The sequence below is a fragment of the Podarcis melisellensis genome, assembly GCF_964234715.1.
Source record: "Podarcis melisellensis genome assembly, chromosome: 10".
Taxonomy (NCBI): Eukaryota; Metazoa; Chordata; class Lepidosauria; order Squamata; family Lacertidae; genus Podarcis; species Podarcis melisellensis.
Window position 1 is genome coordinate 55,199,713 of NC_138542.1, and position 20,849 is coordinate 55,220,561.

General features: G+C 48.0%; 1 protein-coding gene across 1 annotated transcript in view; it reads left to right on the forward strand.

Moving 5' to 3' along the window:
• The window catches only part of PTN (pleiotrophin), a 98,803-nt gene that overhangs the window by 41,947 nt on the left and 36,007 nt on the right, over positions 1-20,849 (forward strand). The gene's annotated exons all lie outside the window — the stretch shown is intronic.

The window sequence follows — 20,849 nt, forward strand, 5'->3', positions numbered from 1 at the left end:
GCTTCCCAAACTACGGTCTGTGGACCACCAGTTGTCTGTCAGCTTCATTCAGGTGGTACATGGGATTGTCCATATTAAATATTCATATTGATTTGGAATTGTATTTTAATTTTGCTCCCACAGAATGAAAACTGTAATGCAATTAAAATAAAAGAAGGAAGAAAAATACAATTTTAAAAACTGTATAGCATCTGGCACAGCATATTACAATTGCTACAACAGACAGAAAAGCAGTAAATGGTTTGCCAAGACCACCAGCAATTTTCAAATAGTAAATGAGGGGAAAAGTCTGGGAAACATTGCTGTAGAGATGAGACACATCCAGGGCTTTTTTCCAGCCAGAACTCACTGGAACTCAGTTCTGGCACCTCTCAGGTGGGTGCCATTGCCATTATGAGAGAACAAGGAAGGCGTTCATGGTGAGTTCCGGTACCTCTTTTTCTAGAAAAATAGCACTGGGCACATCTTTCCTTTTCTTTGATGGGCTCCCTGCTTCTGACTAGCCTTTTCAATAGCAGCCCTTCCTTGCAAGATGGTTTGCATTTCTTAAAGGGATAGCCTCCATTTTAGCAGGCTGAGGGGCTCCAGCTGTTTGGCAAGTTGAACAACTTATGCAGTCAGAAGTAAGGGCCACTGAGTTCAATAGAGCTTACTTACAGGGAACTATATATGCAGGATTGCAGCTATATTTATCCAAATAAGTTGATTCTTATTCTATATAGTGCTGTGTGTGTGTGTGTGTTTCTTTGTGTATGTATAGCAACAGATTTGCCTGATGCTACCTGCCGTTTTAAGCTCTTGGGGACGTGCCAATGTTCTTCTGCAGATCTGCTCAAGCTCTCCCACTGCTCTCAATTTTGTCCTGTAGCAGAACTGAGTATCCTCCAAACTGCAAACAGGAGGTATTTGCTGAGCAAGAGGATGAATGGACACCACCAGAGGTTCTGTGGTTTTTTTTCAGGGTCCCCCCCCCCTAGATTGAGTTAAAACAACAACGTTCAGTTATCAGCGAAGCCTCAGCTGTGAGCGATTTATACTTCTCTGCAAACTGCAACTGTGATTAATGTGCCGCTAACTCCAAGTTGGGGAACTGGGGAAAGAATTACTTTTCAGCATTCAAGCTTTGCAATGCACACACACAAGCACATACACACACCAATACCAATGGCTTTCTTTGGTACCTCTGTGTGACTTTTCAGGTCTCACCCCAAGCTGCTTCTACAGATGGTTGAGATTTAGATTCATATTTGCACTGAGGTTTGTTTTCCAGGAAAGCTCCTTTGCTAGGACTGCTAGCATAATAATATATATCTGTGTGGCTCTCGATGTATGGAAGTGAGAGCTGGACCATAAAGGAGGCTGTTCGCCGAAGAATTGATGCTTTTGAATTATGGTGCTGGAGGAGACTCTTGAGAGTCCCATGGACTGCAAGAAGATCAAACCAATCCATTCTTAAGGAAATCAGCCCTCACTGGAAGGACAGATCCTGAAGCTGAGGCTCCAATACTTTGGCCACCTCATGAGAAGAGAAGACTCCCTGGAAAAGACCCTGATGTTGGGAAAGATGAAGGGCACAAGGAGAAGGGGATGACAGAGGACGAGATGGTTGGACAGTGTTCTCGAAGCTACAAACATGAGTCTGACCAAACTGCGGGAGGCAGTGGAAGACTGGTGTGCTCTGGTCCAAGGGGTCATGAAGAGTCGGACACAACTAAACGACTAAAAAAGTGTGGCTCTCAGGATTCCTTTCACTTAATGTGGCAAAATTTCTACCTACACACAGGGAAGGAAGATGCTGCCAATTGGACATTTCTCCCTGTGGGCAAAGGGTCAAATCTATAGGTGCCCCGAGTCTTGACCAAGGAATAAAGAGCCAGGGCTCAAGAGCTGGGCTACAACACAAGGGCTACAACTCCACTGGCCACAAAAAAGGCCTGCAACAAAATTTTACAGTGCAGAGTACATTTATTCATTTATCATTCCCCTTATATCCTGCTTCTCCTCCGAAGCATCCAAGGTGGCAAATATGGCTCTCTAACCTATCCATTTTATCCCCCCAAACCACCCTGTGAGGTAGGTTAGGCTGAGAGCTTGTGACAGACCCAGCGAGTATCATGGCCAAGTGGGAATTTGAACACTGGCCTCCCCACTCCTACAACCTTTCATTGTATTTTGTTTTTCCATGCAAAAGTCTTTGCCACCCTGGGCTCCTTTGGGAGGAAGGGTGGGATACAAATTTAATAACTAAATAAGTTTTAAAAAGTGATAAGCAGCCTTTTGTGTGACAGCACAACATATGTAGTTTTAAAAGTTTCTTTTTATTTGCTACCTTTTCCTTTCAGACAAATGCTCAAAGCAGCTTAACATAAATGTAACAAGAATAAGTTATTACTGTATTATTATTATTTTAAAAAAACAGACAAAAAAGACAAGGGGAGAGCAGATTTTTCTGAGAGTCACTAAAGCAGGTGTCAGCTTGGCAATTCAAATGCCAGCTGGAAAATTAAAAGTCAAATGGTTCCCCCCCCCCCATATATAAGAGTGAATGGTGGTTTTTACTGGGTGTGCACACCAGTCACAAGATTCACCTTAAATCTTCTATCTATAGTGTTGGGCAGCTTTAAGCCCTACTGAACCCAAAGAGGGTTGCTCTCAGGCAAGCACGGTTAGAACTTCAGCCTTAGATTTCACATGTGTATAGGACCCAATCAGTACTCACTCCCTGGCATCTCTTCTCAGAGAGGCTTTGTTCACTTCATTTCTGCAAAAAGCATACAATGGACTGATCTGGGATCACTCAGTTCCTCAAAGTATTCTTCCACACTGGCTAGAATCAAGGGATAGATATGCCGTGTGAACCCCAAATAAGACAGCTTGCACTGGTACTTCAGTCATTCCCGCTATACTAGATGGGCATTTGGATCTTACACAAAGCTGTCTTCTGTCACAGGATGTCTCGCACCGCAAAAGGCAGGCGGGTAGTGTTTTTGTACTCTCGAGCAGAACCAGAAAACTCTCTTGCGTCGAGTAGCTCTAGCATGTTCCAGCAGAGGGCTGTGATGCATTGTGCTGGCAGAGAGAAAGAAGTTCACTGAATTAATCACAAGGACTCCCGATAAGAAACGGCGACTGCTTGAACACAACAGCATATTTCATATACAATGAAATGTGTGCACTTAATAAGAGAGAGAAAGCAAGAGAGAAGACTCTGGGAGCTGGAGTTTTGCAGTCAACATCCTTCACTGTGCAAAACACAGCAAACCCACCATGACTTTTTAACCTAGTTTTGTCAAAGAGGCCAGCCATTTCCCTTCCACGACATGATTTCGCAAGATTCCTTTGGGGTGACGCACAAAACCATGTGCCAAACCGAAACACACAAACTGGCAATAAACGCTGTTCATGATCTCTGGGCATAGGAGGACACAGGCAGTTGTCCCAAACCTCAAAATTACTACCGTAGCAAGAAATCATTCCATGCCATTTGGGCACCAGTAAATTCTGCAGATACCATAGGGAATGATAGGCAGGGAATGGGGAGTCCACCTAGCTGGATGTTCCTCCTCTGTTGTTTCCCAGTGTTGTTATTCTGTGCTGAAACAATACACAGAGAAGGAGGCCTTCTGATCCTTGCAATACCCACCCATTCACCCTCAAGTGGGATCCCTTTCCTTGTCCAATTGAGTTTGCGCATTCAATGCAGTAAAGTACCTCTGGAACTGGGGAAACCACCACCTGGAATGCCTGCCTAGCAGAGAGTGATAGCAAGGGTCCTCCATGTGAAATGAGAAAGCCAGCATGTAATTAATCTTGTTGCAGCTTGCATATAAACACCCAGAGCTGTATAGAGAGAGCTATATGCTTGAGAACTGCGACTGTTCCCAAAGGCAGAGGACCCCTGTAAGCTTTCATTTTATTGTGCATTTGTAATGAGGATCTGTGCTCGCGTTGGTTGTACATGATTCCCCTTTTCGATAAAGTTTGCACTTTCAAAAGTTCATGAGTGGCTCTGCTGCTTCGTTTCCAGTCAGTGCATGTCTTGCAGCTTCCTGATATAATCATGCTATATTTTTTAATACCACCAATGACCTGTTGCTTTGGGGGGGGGGTCACTTTCACTGCAATGCCTCTCCAATTATGGTGGGAAACTATTCTTGTTCACCTGTCTTTTACGGATTATGACATATTCCTACATGGCAGATTTGAAGATGCCCTCAAGACCAGTCGCTTAACCAGGCGACACCAGCTCCAGGGAGCTGAGCCCTTTTGCCACCCCCTTATATTTTTGGGGTAGGTGCCACCCCCCATGTCCAAAAAGTGTGGAGGTGAAGCATAGACACCACTGTGTCACTGCTTCAGTGACTAGCTCCTTCACCTCCTCCTTCTGCTGCAGAGGGGAAGGGTGGTCAAAGTAGCATATCTACCAGTTTGTCTCCACCCCCAGCTGCTCACAACATCTGGATGTCATGCATTGCTCCCCCCATTGCCCTTGAAAGCTCCCCCTCCCCCATTGGGGAACAGTTTAAGGATCAGCAGACGATGCTTGCAAGTGTTGTAGCCCAAACAGTGCCCTGTTGTTATGTCCAGACTAAAATTATTAATATGTGCTCCCTTACAATATTTTGAGTTGAATTTGTGAATGCAGGTTCTCAGCTGGACAGGGGACTCCCAACTGCTGGCGCCTGGGCTCTTGATAATAAGGGGGTCTTTTGAAGGTGAGCTTTGTGACAGATCTTGATCTGGAGTTGTGCCTGAATGGTCTGGCTGGAAGAATGGGAGGCCTGTGGAAGCGAGCAAATGGTTGTTTGTTGACATGACCCCACAGGGAACCGCTGCCAAGAGAACACTTTCTCTCTTTGCCAGTTTCTTCATCCTGAAAATACTGTATGGAATTTTGGCACGTAATTATGGTCTGGCAACCTAGGGGCAAGAGAAGTGGCATCTTTCATTATACCGCTGGTTGAGTGAAGAAGGAGAGCTTCCCCTGCCCCATTTAACCAATGAATCATATTGACTCAGAAATCCCTTTCAATTTAAAAGACTCCCACATAATGTATCTCATAATGGAGCGACCAGTGGAAAGAAGACTGGCTATGAATCTGTTTGAAGAGTTTCCTGCTGTCTGTGACCCACATAATATCTATATTTTATACTCACCAAACTTACTCAAAATCATCAAAAGCAATTCAAAGCAATTCAAAAACAATCCATGCACACATATCCCAGGAGAGAGAGAGAGTTAAATAGGCTCTACCCTATGAAGAATTGCATACCCAAGAGTCAGTCAGAATTGCCTACCTGCAGAAGGCTCACCTAAACAGAGACATATTTACCCATTGGCAAAGCCTAGGTAGGGAGGTAACCAAAGGCTATTGATATTGATAGACTATTCTTTAAGAGAAGGTGCCCAAGGAAAACATTGTCTGCATCCTCACTTTTCTTGCACTAGTAAAGGGGGGATACAGAGCAGATCTAAGGGTGTAGGGAGAGATATATGGATGCATACTCTGTCTTCAGATCATCGCATGAATTTTCCCACTCCTTTTCATATTGTTCTCAGGCTGGAATATGCATGGTCCCTTGATTCCCTCCCAGTGCTATAATTCTGTGATTCTTTGATTCCAGAGTAGAATCTGCCTTCCTGTCTAGCTAAACTGCTGACTGTTTACTGCAAAGCGTGTTCTCATAAAAGAGAGAGCACGTGTTGCGGATGGGGCCAAACAAATACCCAGCTAGTGTCCAGCCCATTAAGGGCAATGGGGCTGGAGCAGATTGGTTGAAGCTGTTACTGGGGCAAAATGATGTTGCCAATTTAGGGGTGGGTTTAGTCTCCATATATAAGCAGGGTCCACAGCTTTCTCTTTCTCTTTTGCTGTGGACATCGGATCTGACATCGGATTTTCGGAGCGAAACAGCAAAGAGAAACTTTGGTCGTATTTGGTCTGATTCTGTTTCCTTTCCTTCCCCTTTATATTCCCTTATTGCTCGGTTAAGTTGCTCCTGAATTTGTTTTTAGCCTTATTTAACTTTAATTCTTTCTTTAATTTTGTCCCTTGCCTTTTCATTGGGGGGGGGCGATTCCCCGGTCCGGGTCGGCTGCGGCCCGCCCACGGCCGAGCCACTGTCCGGGCCGGGAAGGTTCTAATCGGCCCAGCTGGGCCTGGGTGCCCCGGTGATCCTGCCCCCTCCCACCGGCCGAGGAGGTCTACTGCTGTCGGCCCTCGGCGGCGCGGCGGACCCCCGCCCCCATCCGGCGGCTGCGCGAGGCCTGGCGGCGGTTTGTCCGTCGCCCCCCTCACCCCCCCTCACCCCCCCCATTGAATCGGGCGGCCCCCGGCCCAGTCCGGGTGGCTGTTCCCGGGCCTCCCTTTCGGCCGCTGCCGTAGCGCGGCCTCTCGGCGGGGGGGGGGGGTGCGCCTGGCTTGCCCCGGCTGGATTGGGCCCGGCGGGGCCTTCCGCGCGGCGCCGTTGGCATACAGGCGGCGCGGCGATCGCAGCGCGGTCCGCTTGGCGCGGCTGGGGCCTGCTCGGCCTAGGCCGTCCTATAGGGCGGGCCCGGGGGTCCGGGGAGCTCGCTGCCGCCGCGGCACCGGTGCGCGGCCCGCCGGGGGCGCCTTGAGCGCCGCGCCGGGGTCGGGCCTGGTCGGGTGCCGCGCCACGCCGTGGGTTGCTCCGGCGGCGCGGGGGGTTTTTTCCGCGGCCGGGGCCTGCGTGGCCTGGGCCGCTTTTTGCCAGCAGGGCGTGTGGGCCCTCTTGGATCCGGCGCGGGGGTGGTTAACCCCTTCTTCCCCTCTCCTTTTCACCCCTCCCGTTCCCTTGGCCCCCCCCTCCCCTGGGGGTGCCGGGAGAGGCAGCGCAGGCCGCGGGGCGTTTTACCTGCGCCGCTGGGCCTTCTCCTTCGGCGCTGTGAGGCAAGCCCTAGTTTCTGGCCCGGCCTGGTTGGTTGGGGATCCTCCATTTTGAGGGCAGTTTTGGCGGGAGCGCCATCTTGCCTCCTATTTTTCTAGTATTAGCGGCCTCTGCTGGCCAGCTTTGGTAACTGCAGGGTCTGCTCTTTTGTGGTGGGTTTCACACTGCAGCGGCCTCTAGTGGCCGTTCTGGTATTGCAGGGAATTCTGCTTTTGCCTGCTCGGGTTGCCTGTTAATCACTGTTGGTTGCGCCTCTGGTTGAGTTTACAAATACATTTGGGGGCGTTGGGTTCTGCCTGCTGCCTGCTGGTTGCTTCCTTTTACGAATTATTTGGTTAATTTGTATTATCATTATTATTGTTTAATTTTACTCATCCTTATTTCTATTTCTTTTGGTTCTTTCCTTTACTTGAATTTTTGTTTGAGCCAGTAGCAGGCATGGCCCCAAAGAAGGCGTCAAGGAAGTCGGCTCCTGTCCTCACTGCTAAGCGGCCCATAAAAGGACCATCTCAGGCCTTGCGTTCTCCTCAACCTGGCCAGTCGTTGCAACGTATTCAATCCATGGTCTCTAGTTTGGCTGATGACCCGGTGGCTCTGGCAAGGATGGAGGCGGAGCTGGATGGCCTGATGCAGCGCCGCTCGACCCCGTCAACTTCTTCGGCAACGCTGGCTCCCCCAGTGGATGCTTCGCTTCCTCCGTCTTCATCCAGTGAAGAAGAGGAAGAACCACGGCCAGCTAGTGGCTACTTGCCTGACGCACCACGGGCTCAGTCCCCTGAGCCGCCTGTGTCACAGGTTGCCGTGCCACGGGGTCGGGTCTCAGTCCGGGCGGGGGCTAGGAGGAAGGCACCGGCTCGGGGCCTTCTTGTGCGGGGTATACCTGCGCAACCCGCAGTTGCGGGCAGTTTGAATCCTGATAATTCACAGGTTGGGTCTTTTCAGTTACTTCCAGCCATTCCGCAGCCGGGCGATGCATCGGAGTCGTCGGTCGAGGATAGCCTTCCTCTTCCTCCGAAGACGTCTTCAGGTGGTCACCGCCGCCGTAAGAAAAGTTCGAGGAGGCGTGCCAAGAAGAGGCGTAGAGACACCTCCTCCTCTTCATCAGGTGCGTCATCCCAGACATCTAGCAGTGACGAGGAGGCGCCCCTTAAGTTATACTGGGGTTTTGGGGAAACCTCAGGGCTCCCAAAGTGGGTTTGGGAACGGAGGGCGAATTCCCATAGGGCCAGGTACGGTGCAGTGCTAGACTGCCTTGACGGGGCCCTGGTGCCGGACGTAAAGGTCTCCACCAACTCGGCCAGGGACATCATTCCCGGGGCGCACCTGTCCGCCAAGTTGCGTTCAAGGATATTGGACGGCCGCTATGTTGATATTTTTAGCCTAGCCCCCCCGTTGGAAGGGCAGGAGCCTTTAGATAAGGGCCTGCTAGCTCCAAAGAAGCGGACGCTCATAGCTAAGGCCGATAGGACCTTTGAACGCTGGTTGGATAGTTTCCAGGTGTTTGCCGGAGTTGTGGCCTCGGCCTATCCCAGGAGATCCTTACATCTTTGGGTGTATCTATCCATAGTCCGTTCTGCCTTCACAATGGCTGGAGAAACTGCCGCCCTAGCTTATGACCAGAATTTTAGGCGCAGGGCGGCAAAGATCCCTACGGCCCGCTGGGATCGGAAGGACTTGGATGTATGGACCACTTATGTGGCCCCCCGTATAGATAAGAAAGCCCCTGATACACAGAAGTTTAAGTTTGCCCCTGCGAAGTTAGGGCGTAAGCCCTTTTGCTGGGATTTCAATAAAGGCACTTGTACACGACAATCCTGTAAATACTCACATGCGTGTGATAAGTGCTCTGGGAACCATGCCGGGTCCACGTGCCAGACAGGCCGCCGCCCCTTTCGGAAGGGAGGGGGCTCTCAGCAGCCCCCAAAGCCCGCTGCACAAGTCCCTGCCGCGGGAGCAGGAAAGTAGTATGATCTCCTCCTTAGCTTACACCCCGGTAAAGCTACAGCCGCTGCTTTCTCTGCTGGAATTGTACCCCGACGCCAAGGCGGCGTCCTATCTGCGTGATGGTTTTTCTTTAGGTTTTAGAATCCCTGTGGTCTCTACCCCGGTTGCCAGAAACCCAGCGAACCAGAAATCGATTAGGGATATGCCAGAGGTGGCGCGTAAGAAAATCGCTAAGGAATTAGCCTTAAGTCGCATGGCCGGTCCATTTGCTGTCCCTCCTTTTCCCAAATTACATATTTCACCATTGGGCATAGTCCCCAAAAAAGCCCCGGGGGAATTTCGCCTGATCCATAATCTCTCACATCCTAGGGGAACATCGGTGAATGATGTGATTCCCCCGGAACTTTGTTCGGTGCGGTACGCTTCTCTTGATCAGGCAATCAAGATGATCCGGAAATTTGGAGCGGGCGCCCTAATGGCAAAATGTGACATTGAATCAGCATTTCGGCTGCTTCCTATTCACCCCGACGATTTCTGGTTGCTGGGATTTCAGTTTGAAGGAAGTTTTTACTTCGATAAGGCTATGCCCATGGGCTGCTCTGTTGCCTGTGCGGCGTTTGAGAGTTTTAGTTCATTTTTGGAATGGGCTTTGCGGGATAAAACCGGTTTAAGCGGTGTCACGCATTACCTCGATGATTTTTTGGTCGCCTCAGCTGGCGATACAGGGGATTGCGTACTCTTATTGCAGGCCTTCGCTTCCTTAACGGAAGATCTGGGCGTCCCGTTGGCGGCTGGAAAGACTGAGGGTCCTTCTACGCAGCTGACTTACCTGGGTATCTTGTTAGATACTGTGGCTCAAACCTCTAGCTTGCCGCCTGAAAAAATTACCACCTTGAGAAAGGTTATTGAGGATATGATTCCTTTGGAGAAGGTTTCACTGCGGCAGCTTCAGTCATTACTGGGCCATCTTAATTTTGCTTGCAGAGTGGTCTCTCCTGGGCGTCCATTTTGTTCCCGCTTGGCCAGACTTACCTCGGGCTTGCGGGCCCCGCATCACAGGGTCCGCCTTCCTTCTCAGGTCCGGGCTGACCTTGCTATTTGGCTGGAATTCTTGGAGGAATTCAATGGGGTGTCCTTGTGGCAGGACACCTTGAACCTCCACAACGACTTCCAAGTGCATTCCGATGCTGCGGGGTCCTTGGGGTTTGGCCTGTACTGGGACGGCAGGTGGTGCGCGGAGCATTGGCCTCCGGCTTGGCGGGGGCAGGCTATAACTCGGGACCTAACCTTTCTTGAGTTTTTTCCCATTGTAGTGGCAGTGCACTTATGGGTCGAGCGCTTCAGGGATCACCGTGTTTGTTTCTGGACTGATAACCAAGCGGTGGTGAATGTACTGGCCAAGCAGTCTTCACGATCCCCTCGGGTATCTGCCCTTCTTCGGGCCTTCGTTTTGCATTGTTTACGTTTTAACATTGTGTTTTCTGCCCGTTTTGTCCCAGGAATTTCTAACGAAATTGCTGATGCTCTGTCCCGTTTCCAGATGGAGCGTTTCAGGTCCTTGGTGCCAGAGGCTCGAGACCGTCCGGAGATTTTCCCGGATCATCTCTGGAACCTTGGCAGAACTTAGTCTTACGGGGAGTAGCTGCATCTGTTGCACCTTCTACCTTGAGGTCCTATAAAAAGGCCTGGGCGGACTTTTTGTTATTTAATGGGCAACCTGTAGGGGAGGTTGCCGCCCCCCATTCCACCTCTCAGGTGCTCCGGTATCTGGCACACCTATTTCAGATGCGCCGGGCAGCTAGGACCCTACGCCTGCACTCTGCAGCAATCTCCTTTTTTAGTAAGGCATATTTTAACAAGGACCCGTGTAAGAAGTTCGTAGTGCGCAGGGCCCTAGAGGGTTGGGGGCGTCTCACTCCTTCCAGGCACATCTCCAGACGGCCCATTACATTTGAATTACTGACGCAGATGCGGTCTAAGTTACGGAGCATCTGTTGGTCGAAATTTGAGGCGCGGCTATTCTCTGCAGCCTTTTCGTTAACTTTCTTTGGGGCCCTGAGAATCGGAGAAGTGGTCCTAGAGCCCAAGCGGGATGGTGGGTCTAGGGGCTTGCTGATGCAGGACGTTAGTGTGTCTGCACGGGACTTGCAAGTTACTGTTAGGAATTCAAAAACGGACCAACTAGGCAGGGGCGCTGTTATTACACTCCCTGCAACTGGCCAAAGTGGCCCTTGCCCAGTGAAGGACCTTAAGAAGTATTTAGCATTGCGTCCTGGCGGCGAGGGGCCCTTGTTCAAGCACGAAAATGGCCGCCCGCTGGTGAGACACCAGTTTACTGGAGTGTTGCGGAAAGCTGTAGCGGCTTGCGGCCTTTCGGCTGCTGAGTTTGCCCCTCACTCTTTTAGGATTGGTGCGGCTACAACTGCTGCACACTGGGGCTTGTCAGTTAAAAGGATAAAGGATTTGGGTCGGTGGCGTTCGGATGCGTTCAAAGCATATGTGCGGAAGTAATGCGTTTGTACTTACATGTTTGTGTTTTACCCTAGGTCGGGCTGCTATCCGTATCTGGATAGTAGGGCACAGTATTGTGCACTGGGCTGCGGACAGAGCTCGCCAGTCCGGACTGGGTGACGGCCTGGGTTTCCCGCGCCACGTACAGGTGTCCTGGATCTCCAGAAGGGGGATGCTGTGGAGGGAATTTTTACCCCTCATGCGAAGGCGTGTCCTCCAATGCGGTCCTCCTTCAGCGATCGTGGTCCAGCTCGGGGAGAACGATATGGTTTCTTCTTCCTGCTATGTGCTGCGTGCCACCATTTTGCAGGACTTGGGGGAGTTGGCGGCATTGGTGCCGTCAAGTAAGCTAATTTGGTCACAGCTATTGCAACGCCGTGTTTGGCGAGGTAGTCCTTGCCCGGTTGCCACCGAACGTGTAAGGAAACGGATTAATTCCGCGGCAAGCAAGCTGGTGGCGAATCTGGGCGGGGCTGTAATCCCGCACCCTCTGATTTCGTTCAGGGCGATGGAATTTTATAGGGATGACGGGGTTCATCTTTCGCCAGTTGGGAATGATGTGTGGTTGGATGCTCTAGTATCCAGGCTGAGGGTGTGGTTTAATTTGTGAGTGGTTGGCGGCGAGCGTAAGAGCTCGAATGGCGGTTAGGCATTGGTAAAAATTGGTTGGTGGAGGGGTATGGATTGGCTGTGCCTGCCCCTCCAATGCTGCTGCTGACGGGTATTCCGTTAAAGGAATTCTGAAGCTTACCATCCCCTTCGTCCAAACCCTGACGGCAGGGTGCGGGCCGCGTAAGCTTCAAGGAACATGCGCGGAGCAGTGAGAGTCTGTGACGCAGCTCCATCTGACTCTGACCATGATTCCTCCGGGACTGGCTAAGGAGTCAGTGCTGTCCCCCAAGGCGGGGGGGGGACAGGTAGTCATACCAATGCCTAAGCAACCACTCTCAATTTGTATAAAATAAAGTTGTGGCCAAAATTATGCCAAAAACCAAACAAAAATTATGTGTGATGTCTGAGTTATTGGGGTAGGGGTTTTGTGGGACCTCAGCACGCAAAGCGTGTTCTCATAAAAGAGAGAGCACGTGTTGCGGATGGGGCCAAACAAATACCCAGCTAGTGTCCAGCCCATTAAGGGCAATGGGGCTGGAGCAGATTGGTTGAAGCTGTTACTGGGGCAAAATGATGTTGCCAATTTAGGGGTGGGTTTAGTCTCCATATATAAGCAGGGTCCACAGCTTTCTCTTTCTCTTTTGCTGTGGACATCGGATCTCCCGCCCGCCCTCCCTTGATTTGGGCTTGCGCTTTGACCTTGCTCTGCCTGTCATGGGGTCGCTCGCATTGGTGCGAGGGCCCAGTAGGAATTTGCCCAATTGGCTGATTAGTGCGTGCCTTTGGGTTTTGCCTACTGCTTAGCAAATCGTCACAACTTGTAAGGTTGGCGGTTAGGCATTGGTAAAAATTGGTTGGTGGAGGGGTATGGATTGGCTGTGCCTGCCCCTCCAATGCTGCTGCTGACGGGTATTCCGTTAAAGGAATTCTGAAGCTTACCATCCCCTTCGTCCAAACCCTGACGGCAGGGTGCGGGCCGCGTAAGCTTCAAGGAACATGCGCGGAGCAGTGAGAGTCTGTGACGCAGCTCCATCTGACTCTGACCATGATTCCTCCGGGACTGGCTAAGGAGTCAGTGCTGTCCCCCAAGGCGGGGGGGGGACAGGTAGTCATACCAATGCCTAAGCAACCACTCTCAATTTGTATAAAATAAAGTTGTGGCCAAAATTATGCCAAAAACCAAACAAAAATTATGTGTGATGTCTGAGTTATTGGGGTAGGGGTTTTGTGGGACCTCAGCACGCAAATAGTAAGAAACAACATCTTAACAAGCAAGAAAAAGGAAGCAAGCTTATTTGTTCCCCCACCAGAGAATAGATAACATAAGCCTATATCTTGTGCAAAAAAGCCTAGTTTCCTTGGGCTATAATATTTTCTTACATGTGCTTTTCTGCAAAGCTCCCACTGTGTTTGTTTCCCTACCCTCTTTCTCAAACACACTCATATCAGGATAGAATTCCCTCACCTGAAGGAGGCATAAACTGCTGATTGACTCATTAACAAATCCCATCAAAAATAATGTCTATTTATACTAACAGCCAGGTGGGGGAAGAGGGCAGAGAAATCAGCAGGGAGTAAACAAGGTGTCATGTGGAAGGGTAATTACAAGGGGAGGAAGTTCACGTCAAAGGGCTGAAAAAATAAAGCATGTTAGAGCTGTGTGATTTATGTAGTTTTAGATTGCCAGCCCTTCCTCCATTCCTAGGCACCCTAGGTTTCTACCTGCATAATAATATACTGCAATCTACCCTAGGCTTCTGCTTGCGTAATTTCAGTCTCCACATCCATTCACCCACCCACATGCACACTATTTCTTGATTTATATTCACAGCTCTTCTATCCGTGCTTGGGTCCCAATCTAAAATGCTTCCTTCCCCACAACCCCAGTCTTTGGTCTGTGCTAAAGATTTAAACGACAGCAGATCTGATTACAGCTCCTCCTCATCTCATATATTTAGGATCACAATATCCCTCCCTCTGCAAAGTGAGATTTGTCTGTAATATGATCTAGCACACAGGAGGCGTAGGAAGCAGGGTGCAGGGGGTGCGGGCCGCCCCGGGTATCACCCTGGAGGGGGGGGTGACAAAATGGCACACTGTTGTGAAGGCTGAACCTTGTCCTTGCCAGGGAATCGTTTGCCCGCGTCCCCAGTGCCGAAGAGAGAGAGCAAAAAGTACCAGGAAAGTTTCTTCTTTGGAGAAAAGAGTTTATTGCAAACTGCGCACAGTGACAACCAGCAGGATCGCTCCTGCAAACTGGCTGTGTAGAAATACATTTCAGCAAGCCTTCTTATACCTTTTGAGCATTTCCCCCCCCTCCCATTCCTTCCTCAAATTTTCCCCAATCAGCTGGCAAATGTTCAACTTATTCCCTTATATGGCACATCTATCTGCTGGCTAAGCACTTCCTCATACGTGTCTTTCTGCTAGCTAAGCACTTCCTTATTATGTGTCTTCCTGCTTATACACGTCTTTCTTATCTTTGCATTCCTTAAGGCAGGAAGCGTATGGCAGGAAACATGGTGATGATTCACCGTGCTAAGGAAGAAACCAAAAAGTTTTAAAAATTAGTTTCTTCCATTAGATTCACAAAATGTTTAGGGGTATGCATCCCCCTAGAAACCACCTTTTTGCCAAGGTGCCCAAACATGGTTTGTAGTTTTGAAATATGAAAACAAATGCATGTTATAAAAGACAGAGTGAGACCTCTTTAGTAGGTTGGTTAGAATTGCAAACAGCTGCAATTCTGGCTAGCTGGTAAGGCAGGAAGCTGGACTCTTGACCTGCCTGAGTTTAGCAAACACCCATTGTTTGCAACTGCAAAAACAGGATTAATACAGGAATTTACTGCAGGAAATATTTGAGAGCAACCCCTACAAGATACAATGGTACAGAGAAGGCAGAAAGAAATCCTTCCCATGCCCTGCATGTATGTCTTGCATTTCTAAAAATATTTCTAAAACAGGAAACACAAAACAGGAAACAGCTCCCAGTCTGCAGAGCTGAAAACAGGAAACAGCTCCCAGTCTGCAGAGCTGAAAACAGGAAGCAACTTCTGGCCTACAGAGCTGACGCATTTGCGGTTTCTGCCTAACCACAGCTTTTAGCTTCTTTACCTTATTAACCCTTCCTTCTCCCTTCAGTTGGGGGTGGCACTTCTGCAGGGCCTGGCCTGCAGTGCAACCAAGCCACGCGTCTCTCCTGGGAATGACACGGTGGCTCGGGCCCCTGCGCTGCTCAAAATGGCAGTATGGGGCATGCGCCCACCAGGTAAACTCCGTGGGCAGCTCGCCGCACTGCCCCCTGGATGGATCACCACGATGCCCCCGTGTAGCACCCCTGTGCGTGGATCACCCCACTCCCACCGCTCTGGGGACTGGAGCAGCTAGTTACGCCCCTGTTACCAAATGGTGGCTTTTTGTGGGGTAAAATTCATAGAACCATTCAAATGTGCACTGCAGTGTGTATGTAGCTGAAGCTGTGTCTTGGGCTGGGATCTGTCTAATGGGCTAGGGCAGGCATAGGCAAACTTGGCCCTCCAAATGTTTTGGGACTACAACTCCCATCATCCCTGACCACTGGTCCTGTTAGCTAGGGATGATGGGAGTTGTAGTCCCAAAACATTTGGAGGGCCGAGTTTGCCTATGCCTGGGCTAGGGAATAGGCAGACATTCAGCACTGGCAAGGTAGTGTCAGCCTAGGGCAGAACAATCCTCCAGGATTGTCACACACTTCACCTCAATGGGTGACCCAGCTTAGTTTGATACCCTATGCACAGGACTGAGAAAGATCCTTGGAGCAATTTTAACATGACTAATCAACATATGGGGGAACTATTGCAATTGCTTCCTCCTTTTGCAATGTGCAAGTGAGCCTCTTCTGCAGATGTCCAGTTCTTTGAAAACAAATTACTTACCCAGAAAGTGACTGAAAAGCCAGCTCTGTGCCTCTGTAATTACAATCACATGGTGGGCTGAAAAACAGAAGTCATTTGCAACAGTGCATTTGTTTTCGATGAATTAATTTTCTCTCTCATTTCTTTATAGTTGTTCTCCTTTCCCCCCCCCCCAGCCCATATCTTGAGTGTTTCTTCTATATATATTTTTTCCAAAAGGGGAAGCAATTTCCAGGATGGATCGAAGCAGCTTGCATATCTGTGGAAAGATTAATAGAGGGCAGAGGTGAAAGGTCATAAGTGTCCATCTTAAACAGCTTTCTAATAATACTGTGTTTTTCAAGACAGTCAAGGGAATAGACCATGAATGTAGGAGACTTAATGAACAAATCAAATCAAGGGTAGGGTTCCATTCCTCTGGGTATACCAGATAAATTCCACAATTTATGCAACAGAAAGCAACAGAATTGAAGCCTTGCTTACACTGATTTTTAAAATATGCATACGTGCTGATTTGGAACACTTTGCAATCTTTGCCTTGCATCTATGAGGGCAACTCCCTCTGAACGCAGCAGGGCTCACTTCTAAGTAGACATGTTAAGGACTTCACTAGTAGACCCTACATTTGACCTATTTTGCTGCAGATGTAATGGTTTAGTGGGTGTAACTCTTAACTTTACAGGTAAGCTAAATCCCAGCCATGCAAAAGTCAGGGTGGGCTTTACATCAAACCACAAAAACAGACCTCTCCTTTCAGGCAAGCAAGAGGCATTGTCGCAGCTCAAGGACACATTCCAGCCACATTCCAACACAAAACAATCAAGAAGGAAGTGGAACAAGCCTAGCACTCAGCTAGAGTAAATGGCAATTCGGGTTTCCTCTAGTTTGCCATGTCTTCCAATCTATTGCTTGGCAATGAGTGGGGCAAGGGGGAAAGTGCTTGGACCCATGCCTAGAAGGTGCAGGTCAATTGAAAAACTGCTTGGACCCTTGCTTTCTAGGCACAGCACAAGCCGAAGTGTGGACGAACCCATCAAGTAGTTCAGAGGCTACAGGCTTGAGTTCCCTGCACATAGTTCACAGTATAAAAGAGGCACGTGGACACTCATCCTATACGATCCTGCACCTCCCTCATGATTCTTTCATTCCATTTTTATCAGTGCAGAGGAGGGAAGCAAATCTCACCCTAGGCATGTAGTCCACGGGTAGCCAACATGGTGCCCACCAGATACGTTGTTGGGCTACAACCCCTATCATCCCTGGCCATTAACCATGCTGGATGAGACTGATTGTGGTCCGACAATATCTGGATGGCATCACATTTGCTACTTGTGTTTTGGATTATTTTTTAAAGGGCAAGTGGAGTACCACTAATTTCCCCACTTGCCTGGAGTCAATTTCATTTCAGATGGTGCACCAAAACCTTCTGCATGCAGCACAGCACCCGGACCAGGAGTCATTTTCCATTTTCTAGAAACAACAACCAAAAAATTGCAATTACATTTCTCCATCCCATTAGCTGCAGACAAAGCAAAATACAAAACCGTACAAAATCAATGCACAGCTGTATATTAAAGACTTCATACCAATCAAAGGGAGTTTCTCATTGACTTTGTATTGTTCATTTTGTATCCACTGACCTGAATATAATTCATCAGGGAAGTCAATGCAGAACTCCAAGTGACTGGAATGGACTCTGAGCGTTATGAGCTCTATTCAAGGAAGTGGGAGGGGTTTTGTTTTTCATTATCATCTGAATTGTGGCTTCATCACTTTGAAGCTGTGAACTGAATATTCACTAGCTATATATAATTGTGATGGCTTAAATGATAGATTATGCAAACATGAATTTAAGTAATAATAAAGAAAACAATGGAGCACTGAAGAGTTGTGCCTTTGAAAATCCCAGTGCACAATCAGTCTTGAATACAGAAGAAGGGTGGTGGATTTGACCCGCAGAGACTGGGGTGCAGATCCCTGTAGGCCTGTACCAGTTATTTTCCAATTTAGATTTGTTTGGTTGAAAATTGTGGTAAGGAATAATTGGAAGGGACCACATCTAATCCAATCCCCTGCAATGCAGGAATCTCAACTAAAGCATCCATGACACAGGGCCATCCAACATCTGCGTAAAAACCACTCTTACTATCTGAAAGAAGATTGAATTAGAATCTCCTATCTTGCCATTTTTAAACAAAAAGAAAAGGGCGGTGAGGGAGAAAGAACTATATTCTCCGGTGGGTCTGTGAGGTACAAATAAATTGCTATCTGTTCACCAAGAACCCATTAGAAGTTGCTTCCTGCCACTAGTGATATGCTTTGTGGAGCCCCGCTTCTTATTAAGCACTTTGCTACTGTTAGAAGTGATATTTAAATTACTAGCAATTATCATAAGAGTCTTCTTTTTTGTTGAAAATAATAATAATAATAATAATAATAATAATAATAGTGACAATTTTGTGCTTTCCTGCAGCTTTATTTGCATTTAATTTGTTTTAAGTGGTAGCATGGGAAATTTTAATAGAAAAGAATATATATTTATTATCTGCTTGTTTACAGTAGCTATTCTCAGAAGGGCTTCAGGGATGGGAATGTTAGCAAAAATAGTGTAGGAATAAGTGACTCACAGATACAAATTAAACAAAGAATCCCGAGGCACAGTTAGGACTAAAAGGGGAAAGATCAACCCGTGCTTTGGCAGAGCTCTGTATGGGGGAGGTAGAAAGAAAGAAAGGAAAAGGATAATTTGGGGTGACAAGTTGAGGGATCATATCAGCCCCTGCCTGAGAGCCATCAGCGGGGGACCCCAACCCTGCAGTGGAGAGTAAAGCATTTGTAAGAAAACTGGACACGTGGATGCCTGAAAGCTGTCAAAAATAAATCAGTTAAGATACCAGGACTTTGCACCTCCAGGATATGGATTCTAAAAGCAACTGACACAAACTGAGTCTTTCGTGCATTCTTTCTTTTAAAATGCACACCAATGAGAATATCTCCACATTATTTCACACTTTTACACATTCTTACACAGTTATTATCCCACATGTGTTGCCATTCATTTGGATAAGGAAGAGGAAAGAAAGTGATGGATGATGAAAGTGACAGACTGGTGGAAGAAAGCTTATAAGCACTTACTCAGAAGTAAGTCCTATTGAACTCAACAGGGCTCACTTCTTTAGCACATAAGAAATTCCTGCTGAATCTGACCAGTGGCCTATCTAATCTCATCCTGTTCTCTGGCTAACCAAATACCTATGGGAAGCCCACAAGCAGCAGCAGTCATGCATGGGAGTCATGCAGAACAGCCATGCACTTTGGAGCATCATCAGAGCTTATAGTTGGCATCTATGCTTCATTCCAGCATGCTTCAGTGGTGCCTATGGTCATATAATGAAGGAAAAGCATATTCAGCGTTCTTCTCCCCCTTGACTGGCAAATGTTGGTAGCGCCATTATATGTGTAACTCCAACATGGGTAAGGAGATTTTGATGGAGTCCCTTTATAGACGTCTCTAAGGTGGTACTTCTGTTGAATACCACCTTCATATTGTTTTAATGAGAGGCAGCATCCAGATGTTTTAAATAAACAAATGGTGCTGGATTTATTTTGCTCCATTTAATGTGCTTTATTATTTGTTTGTATGTTTTAATTACACCACTATTCATGAGATTTCAACGTAGTTTATAAAATAAAACAATAAAACAACAAATAGACACCCAATAATTGAATGGTTCAATGAAGAAAACCACAGCATTCTTTGCTCAACAGAGACACGGGAGATAGGGAATTCAGGGAGCACAGAGTGCAACAGCTAGGGTTTTCCACAGTTCACATCCTGCAGATTCCTCCATGCATAGTTCACTTCAGTACCAGGGACAGCTCCATTCATGCCTCCCCATTGCAGATAATCACACAGTGGTTGATGCTGAAATGATTAAGTTCTTATCGTAGTACAGTGGTACATCAGGTTAAGTACTTAATTTGTTCCAGAGGTCCGTACTTAACCTAAAACTGTTCTTAACCTGAAGCACCACTATAGCTAATGGAACCTCCTGCTGCCGCCGCGCTGCTGGAGCCCGATTTCTGTTCTTATCTTGAAGCAAAGTTCTTAACCTGAAGCACTATTTCTGGGTTAGCGGAGTCTGTAACCTGAAGCGTCTGTAACCCGAGGTACCACTGTAGTTGGAGTTTTCCCCCATCACCTTCTGCTAGATACATACAGGTGACAGAGGTTGAACCTGAATTGCGAAACAGGCACTCTTTCACCAAGCTGCGAGTCCTTTGCTTCTTGCTAATTTTGTGGGTTCATTGGAACACCCATGAACCTTTCAATTAGACATTAAATGCTCAGTTCCATGTTTGGAAATGCAGTTGTTATGATTAAGGTGATGTTTTATGGGATGGCATGTTCTACATTTGAGAAAAGGTGAATGCCGGGGCAGAGCTCTCTTTCAGCAGACATCAGAGAGATAGGGTGAGGCAGCTGCTCTGAATGGACAAGTGTGTGACACAAGGGGGTGATATTCTCTTTTATTAACTCTCTGGTCTGCTAGGAGTTCTGACTTGGAACAAATGCATCTAGTTAAGACTGGAGATGGAAAAAGAAGTGACAGATAGAAATGTTCGTTGTTGTTGTTGTTGTTATTTAAACCAGGTGTGGGGAACCTCAGGCCCAGGAGCTGAATGCAGCCCCCCAGGTCTCCCCATCCGGCCCTCAGGACTCTGCCAAGGCTATATACCTCCCCACAAACAACCCCTCACTGATGCTGTGCACCCTCCTTGACAGCTTTTGCCTGGCTAGACAATGTCTTTCAACTGCAATAATGCCTCTTCCTCAGATTGATTGATTGATTGATTGATTGATGGATGTGTACACAAACCTTTCTGGCCCTTGCATGGCTGAAATGTAGCTACAAAAGGTAAGAGCTACATGCCCTGCCCAATGTTTGTCTTGGCTGCTGGAAGGCTGCTCACAATG